Consider the following 12775-nt stretch of genomic DNA (forward strand, 5'->3'; position numbering starts at 1 on the left):
CCTCGTTCCCCAAATCAATAGGGGATTTTTGCTTGCTAGGAAAACATATCATTTTCAACATCAAAATGAAGAAAGTTTTTCTCACTTTCTTACATTTATTTATCATAGAATCCTACAAGCTTTGCCATTACATATACTACTATTTGAACTTTTACCATGACTCTAGAATTATTTTAATTCTTAGCTCAAACTTTTTTCTATGCAAGGAGAAACAATAAGTATAAATGGAAACTTCAATTCAATGCCATTAAAGTTTTGATCAAAAAATTTAACAATAAATATTTAATAGCCTTCACTAATTCTAATGTAACCATCAACTTTAATACCTAAATAGCAATAATTTATAGCAAATTCTTTTTCTATAGTTATGTAAATGTACTAATTTGTATAATGATAAAAAATCCAACCTAATTTTTCTATTCAAAATACTAAAAAAATTATCACCGTTAAATACAATCATATAAAAAGATTGATTTACATTTGAAGTAAATTGTATGATACATTAATTATTAACTTAAACATTAAATAAAAACTCCAAACATGTTATGTCATCTAGTTACTAAATCAATGTTAAATGGTTAATATTCTCAATCACATCAATGTAAGACTTCAAATAATTAAAAGAAAATTATGTCTTCCATTTACTAAATCAAGTAGTTAATACTTCCAATCACATTAACATAATATTTTAAGTAATTATAAAACAATTTTTCATAATTTAGAATTTGATAAAAATATTTGCACCAATATTTATATTATAAAAGAAGATTTATTAAGAAGAATCATATTTATTTATATAAATTCATAATTTTAAAATAAACATAAAAAATTTAGAAGGGGGAGCAGATTTATGGAAGAAAATTTGGACCTGAAAATATGGTATGTTGATTCACACAAAAGATATCCTTAGATATAGGGATCTCCCCAAGGGATCTTCAATCTAGAACTTGGCTACAAGGAACAGGGATCTTATCATTCAACATTTTTTCTGGGAAATTCGAAATGGACGTACAAATTTATTCTGACAAGACTCTTGGCAGTAGACAGAAAATTTGTTCAGTCGTCTAGATATAGGGGACATCCTCCTCTACATAATGTGCAATAATTACTATACAATTGACCAATTTTGGAAGGCCTCTCAACCAAGCTCTGACTGGAGAAAGTGGAAAGAGTTAATGGATTGTCCAAATCCACCTCCCCCTAAGCAATGGAAAATTATGGAAAAAGAAATTCAATCAAGGAAAATAACCTATCAAGAGGGCAAGGACATTCTTCGGTGGGGATACTCAACCTAGAGTTCATTCAATATTAAGGAAGCATACATGCTCAGAGCAAAAGAACCCCAAAATCATCAGTGTCCCGTATGGAAGAAGATCTGGACGAGTAGATTCTGGAAAAAAATAGCTCACTTTTCATGGTTGGTATGTCGAGGGTGAATTATTACTTGGGATCAACTCCAAAAGAGAGGCTTCCAGGGTCCATCATTTTTTTTCCTATGTGGCCAGCACAACGAGAAACTAGAACATCTGTTAAACACTTTCCCTTTTGCAGTCCAAAAATGGCATCAGCTAGGGGATCTATTTGGCCACATGGATAGGGATCCATAGAGAATGAAGGAGTCCATACTTTTATGGCCTAAAGGCATTTTTTCGAGCCCAATTTAAAACAAGCATGGGAATTAGCTTTAGGGTTATTATTGTGGGCCATTTGGAAAGCAAGAAATAATAGAATATTTAAAGACAGGAAAACCGCTCAAGAAATAATTTGGGCAGGTATAACTCAGAATATTCGAAAGACAATTCTCTCGGAAAAATTGCATCTAGATGATTGGTAGACAGGCCCTCACGAAGAAAGAATTCTTAAAATGTTGAACTTATCTACAAGTATGATAGCCCCAAGCTCCTGGAAAGTCTTAACTCCCTCCACCACGTCACCGCAACATTTAACAGTGCCCCCGAATGGATTCATTAAGTTAATCTTTGATGGCGCTTCGAAAGGTAACCCAGAAAATGTTGGGTATGGTGTCCTTTTCAGGGATGATCATAAGAGAAGCAGACTTGTCTTCTATGTAGATTGTGGTTATGCTAGTAAAAATGAGGCTGCGTTTACTACAATCAAATAGGGCCTTCTCATTGCTATAAGAATCGGTTACAAGAGAATAGTGATTAAAGGGGATTCAAGATTCGTGGTGGACATTGTCAAGAAGCTAAACCAGGGGACACGAAGGGAAAATATCAACTATAGATGGTGTATCGCACATATGGTGTAGGAAGTCAGAGAGCTCCTCCTGTTGTTTGACTAACTCCTGACTTCACATGTCTGAAGAGAAGGTAACAAATTTGCAAATTTTTTAGCAAATTGGAGTTGCTCACATCTGGGCAGATCTCTAGATATTGCATGGCCTCCACACACCCTAGAAGAAGAACCGATCTCCCTCCAAGGTATTTTGGAGCAAGATAACAAAGACAATCAACAACATGAGGAGAGTCGAAACCAACTTCCCTGAGTAGGGTGTGAGCTAGACCCAATTGGCACGCCTTGGCCCACTGTTTAATGCATATCTCCAAGATATCTACGACCACCCTCTGCATGCATGCAACACTTGGAGAGGTGGCGGTGTGCATGCAAAGTTTTATTTCCAACCCTGAAGGTGGCAGAGCCATTAAGATAGGTGTTAAGGTGAGTTCCTCTTCCATTGCACTGTGGATCTAGTCTAGGTTGTTCATTTTGGGGAGAACACGGTTTCAGTCTCCTTTTGGTCTCTGACTCAGTAGCTGGTATGTACCCACTCTTAATTTTTATCCCTCTCAATATATGGATCTATGTATCTACCTTCCGGTCTTTGGGATGTATAGTACTGTAGTAACTTGGCAAGATTGGAATCGCAAGTTCCTGGAGCATGGCATGTTATGATTTTTGTTATGTGTTGAGTCATCAGTGTTTTATGTTCTTGTGTCTGTGGTCTATGATATTTTTTTGTCGCGTATGGGCTCACGTAGGGTTTGGTCAATGGGCTTCTCTGTGTGTCGTTGTACTCCCTACTTGGATTATGGTGGAATCGTAAGGGTCTTGGTCTCTGGCCAATTCTATTTGCTTCTCGAGTATTTTGAATGTGAAGGGGTTCAAAATAGGGCTAAGGCTTCCTGTAAACATTGACCTAGTCTTAGTCGGTATAAGGTTGTGGTTTGGGGAGCTCTGTTGGAAATGTCTAGTGTCAGTCCAGCCTTAGTGGATAGGGTATGATGTATCTGGGTCTGTTGTCTATATGTGGGGGGGTCTTGGTCAAGGGGAAATTCTTAGCTCAATTTCTGTCAGTATAGGCCTGACTATGGGAAATTCGGTTTCATTTTTAAACTAGGGCATACTGCATTTGGTTTTGATGTAATGTTGTATGTGGGTTGTGGTCAAGGAGCAGCTCATGGATTAAATTTTCTTTCTTTTTTCAGTTCACAGTTATATTGGTTGAATCAATAAAACATGAGACTAGCTTGGATAATTATGGGTTTTTCTTGTGAATGGTGTTGTACGTGAGTTTAGGCCTGTCAGTGGGCATTAGTGGAACAATGGTAGAAGCGGGCCTGTTATGTTGTGTTGTCTACCAGTTGACAACAAGCTTCAGAATTGGTTCCTTATTTGGTTGGTTTATGTTGTAATTTATTTGAAAATTCTTCAAGGCTTGAGTGACCCTTGGTAGCTTTGTGCTTCTAAGATTCGACTTTGTTTGGGTCGACCTCCAGATCTCGACACATGACAACATTTGACTGGTCGGAGCCAAAATATGGTCGGGCCTCTGGTAAAGGAAGGAATGGCCGCGAAGACCATGGCCAAGAGAAATAGAGGAAAGCCTCCCCTTCTCAGATTAGTCAACTCAGCTCATCCTGGGAGACTATGCATCGGCACAAACTGACCTCCCATATTATTCAGGAAGCCACTCAGGTTTACTAATCAAGCAGTTCAAATCTGGTCAAGCAAGTTATCGTAGATTGGGAAGAAGAGATATCACAGACTTAGGAGGGATTCAAAATTGATTTAGAATAATCGAAAACTTTGATTCTTGAACCTGGCCACACTCGTGGCAGATCCTCTCAATATAAAAAAATAGTCCACCTATTTTGGATGATGAAGAACATTCTGGAAAAGCCTTGGAGTAGTTCCCACTTGATATGGATTTGTAACCCTTAGATTATATCAAAGAGTTTCAAAACATCCAGTTTCAATTGCAACAGTAGAATGGTCATCTTAGCCACATAGAAAAACATATACCCCATATTCCCCACACATAACTGCCAGGTTCCATTGTGAAGGACCTTGCTCCAGTGGATTCAGCTAATGATGAGTAGTGGATGTGCATCCCTAGTTATAGTTTTGTATGAAGTAGTTTCAAATTCTTACGCATAATAGTAGTAACATTTATCGGTATCTAGAAAATAGGAAGAACAAAGACTCTTAGACATATATAGCATGACTTGTTAGACTTATTATTTTTTGTTTCTATATGGCATATTTTGTAGTTAGATGGCCAATAGACCTAGTTTCCCTTTGGGAAGGTTGAGGCCACCTAACCTTCAGACATATGGATGTAACCCGCTTTATGTTAGAAAATTAATGAAAAGGTACCACCAAGCTTACAATATATATATATATATAGCTATATATATATATATATATATATATATATATATATATATATATATATATATATATATATATATATATATATATATATATATATATATATAGATATATATATATATATATATATATATATATATATATATATATATATCATCATCATTTTAAAACAATCATATTAAAAATTTTGACCATACATTCACCAAAACAATCTCACATAGAGATAATATTTCATATATAGATAAACTTAAATCATATATTCACCCAAAAAAAACTTAATATACAAATAAAATAAAAGTTAAAAGAATCATTAATACATAAAACAGATCCTTTGAAACAAAACATCATACTTATAAAATATTGAATGAGCTTATAACAAATCTCACCATCCAAAATATATATTATTGTTTCCCATTATTTAATTATGAAAATTTTTAATTATTTTAATGGAATTTTTATTTTTTTGGATGTGATTCAAAGGCTCCAAACATCGCTGACTACTATGTTGACAAAATATTGCTCCAAGCAGATCCAATCGAAGGAATCACTTCTTGTTGGCTCATTAATGAAGCCTAACTCTTAGAGTGTCGAGGAAAATTGACCACGTGACCTATGAATAGCGAAGTGATTTAATGACAGGAACTTGACCAATTGAACTAAACCTAGAGGCTTAATGAAATTGTTATTATTATATTTTTATGGAAAATTTACAAATATTAAAATTAATTAAAAATTGTATTTAAAATAATTAAAATTATTATTGAGTATAACCATAATTATTTAATTGAAGGATGTTGATATGTTGGGGAGAGATTGCTTAGTCTCCGGTGCACATTTTTCTTTTTTCAGTCTGGAAACCACAAAACTACCTATATAATTTGCAGAGGGTCTAGCTTGGGGATTTTCTAGGGGATTTTTTTCATGGAGAGTACAGTGATAGTTTGGACTTATTTTAGGAGGCTTTCATTGTGGGAATATGGGGACTTGGTTGGACTTGGTCAATTATGAGTCGAATTTGACAGATAACTACTCTATCTAGATAAACTCGCGAGCTAGGAATAAGAGGTTATCATATTTTCAGCTAGCTAGTGACATTTTAGAGGCTATTTTAGTGCCTAAATTGACATGGGTATGTGAGGGTTTTCCTATGCCTTGGGGTGTACTCGATGCTGGGAGTAGAATTTTTCCAGTCTGTAGAATGAATATTTCTGGCTCTGATCAGATGTGGGCGAAAATCATGCACTAATAGGTGGTGTTCTATAGGTAGAAAAATGGAGAGCTCTAATTGATGAAGCTCATGAGTATGGATGAAATCAAGAGGGGCCACAACCTATTGAGGGGTTAGTTGTTGAGGTAGTTCATAGTTTTGACCGAAACCCTATTGAGAGGTTTAAAGAAGGGCAATGCCTTAAAACCCCATTGGGAGGGGAGGAAATCCAACGAGACACATCAGTTCATCCCTTGCAACAACATAAGGACGTGACAATAGGCCCTTAGTCACAAGAAGCGTTAAGTGTGAGGAGAATATGTAAGAAGGGAAAGTGCATCAAAATCAAACCAAACCCTCTAAATCTGGTCTTTGGAGAAGATATTGGGCTGGATGAAGCTATCAAAACCAGTGAGAAGGAAGCTATGGTTCATGCAAAAGGGAAAATATACAAGGTCGAGGAGCTCAGAAATTGAATTACACAAGCATGGTCGAACACTCCGACAATGGTTTTTTAGGTATGTAAACTTGTTAGAGGTTGGTTCATGTTTTTCGTTGAATCATTTGAGGTGGTCGACTAGGTTTCGGGAAGGAATTAGATGATTTCATCATCCTTGGAAGTGCCGAAGAGGTGGTTGCCCTTATTTGATGCCCAAATAGAAAGAGTGGGAATAGTCCTAGTTTGGTTTAAGGTTCTAGGACTTCCATTTCAACTATGAACAATGGATGTTGTATGCACGATTGGAAATGTTTTCACTACAAGGAAAGGACCCTGTAATGAAGGTTTTTGCGGAAGCCTATATAAAAATATCCCAAAACTCTATTTATGGCGGAGGTCTCTAGTGGAGTTATGCAGGCAGTTGTTTTAGCATATTTTTTTAACAGTGCATCTATAATACACTAACGCATCAGTGTGTTACTATAATTATACACATTGGCACATAATAACATATAGCTATAGAAATTTTGAGGTCTAAAATGGACCTCCTAAGGAATATTATAAAATAATATTGGAAATAATAAAATAAGGTTAGGTTACATCATCAAATTTGAGAGGGAAAAATGAAAAAAAAATTTCAACTCATATTTTCAACTTATATCCCTATGGTTTTACTCAAGTATGTGAAATTTAATTCTCTGTCTAAGAAGTACCAATGTTGCATATTTTCGATGGACCTTGCTACATGAAAAATAAGAAATACATGAATATGTGATTGCGATCATGTTTTCTCATTTTTCATGTAGCAGCATCCATAGAAAGTATGCAAGATGAGTACTCCTTGGATGGGGAATTAAATTATGCATCCAAGGAGTTCTCTTGATCTAAATTTGAGTAAAACTGTAGGGAGATAAGTTGAAAATACGAGTTGAAAAAGTAGTTATTTATGTATTTCATATTTTTAATCTTCTTACTTTTTTACTCAAAAAATGGTGAATCACCCCCATGGTTGACATCATCATCTTGAATCCTATTGGTTCTTATAAACTTGGTATTGGATGTACATTTTTGTTTGAGGCCCATTTTAAACCTCAAAATTTCTCCAATAGGTGCATCATGGTAGTGTTATTTTTTATAAAAATAACAAATAAATGGTGCACTAAGTATATAATGTGCACCGATGTGTATACTATTCGATAGCATCGGAAAAGGGTTAAAATTTAGAAAAAGGTTAGTCGTAAAATTAATTTTTCCCAGTCTAGTGCTATACTCTCATGATGCCCTAGTGGTAAACCCATATATGGACAACCCTGTGCATAAATGATATGGTGCACAATTGTGGGGTTTTTAATTTAAAAATAGTGGTGCACTACTTATATTATACACACTGGTACCATTATTTGAACTAAAGGCCTTGGTGCTTAATAGAAAATGGTGCACCATTGCAGGGTTAATTTTTATACAAATAAAACCAACGGTTCAGTACATATATAAGGTGCACCGTTGTGTATACTATTCAATATCACCAAACAAGGATTAAATTTAAAAAAAAATATTGTCATAAAATTCATTCTCACCATTTCGGTGCTATATGTTAGCACTCAAATCCGCCTGAGGCTGAGGAAGGCAAAACTCAAGGCAACATCATACCATGCTCAGCCTTGTAGCTAGCCCTACGAGGGCAGGAGAGGGCTCTCTCCGGGTCTATCTGAGAAAAAGGTTTTCAAAGGGGCTGAGATGACCAATAAGGAATATTGATCTTAGGCTAGATATTAAGTGCAGAGGTTTAAAGGTGATTTTTTGGGATTTTTGTTGAATCAAAGGGAAAAGCAATTTTGGGTGCGGGGATGAGGCACAGTTTCTGCAGAGGTCTGATTGGAGCAAGGTAGGAAATTGTTTTGATGCTTTTAAAGTGATGAGGTGAATATATCAGACAGGTGAGGAGCTAAGGAGAGCAAGCAAGCGCAAGGGTTCTCCTTAAACTGAAGAAAACATGGAAAATTAAACAAATTTAAAGGCAGAGCATAGCAAATTTATGGATTCTACCTTAATACTTCATTTTTTCAATTGCAGAAGATGAGAGAGGGAAAATGATACACATAACAAACTTACAAGTACTGAAAGAAGCACACCATCAAGACCAGGGAAAATTTTAAGAACCCCCCCTAAATTTATAAATATAATAAATGGGCGAATCTCCATGGTATATAGGAAAAATGGAAGGCGATTTTATCAATAATCTAATATGTATATATAATTTTTTGGTGAATCTCTCACCAGGCATGGCGAATATTTTACTCAATTATAAAATCTTGTAAGATCTTGGCGAGTCTTTCACTAAATAATAAAACTTTGTAAAGTCCTAGTGAACCTTAGCATAGGCTACATGCTAGTTTAATTCCCCCATTTAAATAGGCTACATTCCAGGTGAATACCATGGGTCAATACCATGTGCCATTTTGGTGAATACCATGGGTCAATACCATGTGCCATTTTTATTTTTATTAGAATATTTTACTCAATTATAAAATCTTGTAAGATCTTGGCGAGTCTTTCACTAAATAATAAAGCTTTGTAAAGTCCTAGTGAATCATAGCTTAGGCTACATGCTGGTTTAATTCCCCCATTTAAATAGGCTACATTCCAGGTGAATACCATGGGTCAATACCATGTGCCATTTTTATTTTTATTAATTCTAATATTAGGGTTAATAATGGTTTTTTGAATGGTATTAATAACAATCTAGTCCATGGTATTTGTCCCATAGTATTTTGGCCATAGGTTTCACCTAAATATAACCCATTTTTTAAGTATTCGTAAATATAAGGAGATTTATGGAGTAAATATAAAAAAATGTTTTATTTGTTTACCATACCTCTCGTTTATTTATATTTTTATTAATTTACCATACCTCTTTTACAAATATGGTATTTGGCCCATAGGATTCACTTAAATAAAACCTCTTTCTTGAGCCTTCATAAATAGAACGAGGGTTATGGACTAAATATAAAAAGAGGTTTTATTTATTTACGATATGTCTAGTTTATTTATATTTTTATTTATTTACCATACCTTTTGAGTAAGTATAAAAAGACGTTTTATTTATTTACCATACATCCACTTTACTTATATTTTTATTTGTTTACACCCTTACATGTATATAAGGTGACTTATGGAGTAAATATAAAAATGTTTTATTTATTTAACATACCTCTCATTTATTTATATTTTTATTAATTTACCATACCTCTTTTATAAATATGGTATTTGGCCCATAGGATTCACTTAAATAAAACCTATTCTTGAAAATGGGCGAATGGAAGGTTGTAAGTCCTAATTTCAAGGGCTAAATTTACCTTTTTTACCCTCTCCCTTAAAATAAGGTGGGCTATTTGAGGTGAATTGTAAAAATGTACTATGATACAAAATATTCGCCCACTAAAAATTTAAAACCCCTTAATTTCGCCAAAGGGTGAACATTCGCCCCTAAAATTATCCTTGATCAAGACATAAAGCCACAAGAATTCCAAATAGTGCTACAAATCCCTGGCCTTCCCTTTGCCAAAATGCTGAAGTAAAATGTACAATAAAGTCTCAAAGCCTCTTCCCAAAGAGTCCAACCCTGAAAATGACTAAGAAAATACATAATATAGGCAAGCTAACACATTCCCTTGCCTCTAGGGGTCGAGCTCATCATCCTAGGAGCTGTTTCAACCAATTCTAAACAAAGCACTATAATCTAGGCAGTCAAAACAACTTGCCTCTATAAGCTAGGAAACCAATTCATTCATTAAATGTTTGCTATTTTATGAATGATTCATCTAGAATAGGTAAATAAGTGTCAAGTCAACATAAAATTACATTAATTACATCAAGGAGGGTGAAAAATTCCATCACAAGTCAAAACTGGTCAAAACTGGCGAATTCCTGAGCTGGAAGGTGCAAAATGTGCAAAAAATCCTGATGCGTAGCGCGCCTGAGCCCTACGCGTAGCGTGCCTTTCCACCTACGTTTGGGGCACTTCCCGACATCCAAATTGAGCTCAGGTTGGCTTGTTGGAAAGCCCTCGATGTCTAATTTCCAACACAAGTGGAATTTTCTAATTTGATGTCCATATGCCCCTCCAAAAGTGCATTCTCCCAAGGCTGCTACCTGTGTGTCCAAAAAGGGGCAGTGAGGTCATTTTTTGCATGTTTTTTGACCTTTTGGGGACCCAAACCTTGATGAAATGCCTTGGCAGTGGCTGCGCAAATGTATTTCATCATGAAAAATCCAAAAATCCAAACCTTTCGTGATTTGGACCTCCCAATCTTCAGGGTAGCGCGCGGCGCACTACGCGTTGAGCCCAAAAACCTGTTTTTTACATAAAAATTTCAAAATTGACAAAATTTTCCCCAAATTTCTTGAAATTTGGGCTGGGGGTCCCCAATCAAGTACTATGCTCAGTCAAAGAGGCTTTGGCCAAAATTTGGAGTGGATCGGGCCTTTTCCGTCATTTTAGTGCCTTGCTCAATCGCCTCTTAAGGATCTTAATTTTTGCTTTGCAAACATGCATGTGGGCCCAGTAATGATTCTTCATGTGACGAAGCAAGTCTTTGTCTCTATTGGCTTTCGCAAACAACCCCTCCAAGTGTCGGTTGACCTTCTCAAGCACAAATTGCCGCACCACAGGTGTCAAGTCACCCGGTCTTTTACGGGCCAACCTACGGTCTTCACGGATTCGTTGCAGCTCTATAAGTGTGTGCTCGTCCTCTAACTATTTATTGCGCTACTCTAGATACCTAATATATGAAGCTGTCTCATCATGACTAGTAACAAAACCTGATGGCTCACCTGAAGGCCTCTCCTCATGCTTGGGCTTCTTGCCCTTATCCTGTACCTACGGTGCTGCTGTTGAAAGCGAGGCCCCTTCCACACGAGGTGGAGATAACACTCACTGTGCTGATGAAGTCAACGAGACCCCTTCCACCCTGGGTGGAGATAGTACTCGTCGTGTAGATGCAAATAAGGCCCTATGTCCTCGCTGATATGTCACACATGCTGGAGTGCTGACATGCTCTATCTCAGGAATATCAAACTGATGTGAAGGCCCTCCCTCATCATGAACAATCTCAGGAGGTGGCTGTGGCGCTGTGAAAAGGTCACGAGAAATAAAATCCTCCCAAGTAATGCCCTGCTGTGCCAACTGATGCATCACTATGATTTTGATCAATGCATAATGATAGATGCTTTTATGTTGATGTGTTGGGCTCTTCCTTTGTACTAAAGGCACCATCCTCTCTATGTTGTGACACATGAAAAATGGAATGTTCATCATACGTACCCTTGTAAAATGCATCAACAAACGGACATGGTACGCGTAGAGATGTGAGAATTTTCCCTCGCAACTGAAATATCGAATGATGAGTTTCATCAATGGTGCATACTCATCCCTTAGGAATTTGAAAGGAAAAACTGCAGTCAAGTGTCTTACACATCCGGGCTTAATATATGGCTCATAGTGAAATCTGTCTAACTGCTGGCGTTTACTCCATTCCTCCCCTACATTTGGTATCCCAGTGGCCTGAGCAATAGTCTCGGGTGACAAGGTGAAATTCACTCCGGCAAGGTTTACATGACCATCCTGCAAATGTAGAACAAATAAACGGACTAGTTCCCAATGATGCTCGATTTGTGAGATCCGCTCACAGTATTCAAAACATGATAGATACTGAAAACAGTCCATTGCAATTGGACAAGCTTGCAATTGAGCCAAAGAGGTAGGCTCCTCCCTGACATGCCGACCACCTTTGCCACCTTTGTGATACCTCCTTGGCACACTTACCTCTGGTGTAGAATCACTATCATAATCCTGCTCATAAGCTGACTCGGTCTCTGACATGTTATATATGCTGATATACAACTGTGTGCAAAATTTGACTGTAGACTTTTTCTTTCTCTCAAAATGCTGTGACCAAGGGGACACAAATATACAAGGGAAATGTTAGGAAAGGGGAAACATTAGGGAAATGGGGACAATGGAAATAAAACAAGGAATTTAGGGAAGGGAAGGGACATGAAAATCTTGAAGTTTTAGGGTTTGGGATGAGGTAGGGTATGAAAATATGTTTGTAGTAGAAGGGAGGGGTTTAGGATTTGAGGGAGAATAGTGTAGGGTTTTAGGAGGAATTATTGGGGAAAATATTGGTAAATATAGGGGATGGGGAATCAAAAGGAAATAGGAAAATGAGAACCTTGGTTAACATTTACTTTTGAAACCCTACAACAATCTTGGCATTTAAATCCTTACAACAAATTAATGGACAAGGAGGGTTTTTATACTTGGTTTTCCATGGAAAATATATCATAATCTCTTACATAAACCGTCCAAAAACCAAGAACAAGCCGTGAATGTAAGCCTACCTGTGATTTGATGCTTGAGAAGAGGCGTTTTAGTGATTTCTGGCCAAGTTCTGGGCATACACTTCAATGCGTAGCGCGCCTCACCCAACACGCCG

This window comes from Pinus tabuliformis, chromosome 6 (genome assembly GCF_031772625.1).
Source record: "Pinus tabuliformis cultivar Carrire ecotype Pingquan chromosome 6, CPIR1, whole genome shotgun sequence".
Taxonomy (NCBI): Eukaryota; Viridiplantae; Streptophyta; class Pinopsida; order Pinales; family Pinaceae; genus Pinus; species Pinus tabuliformis.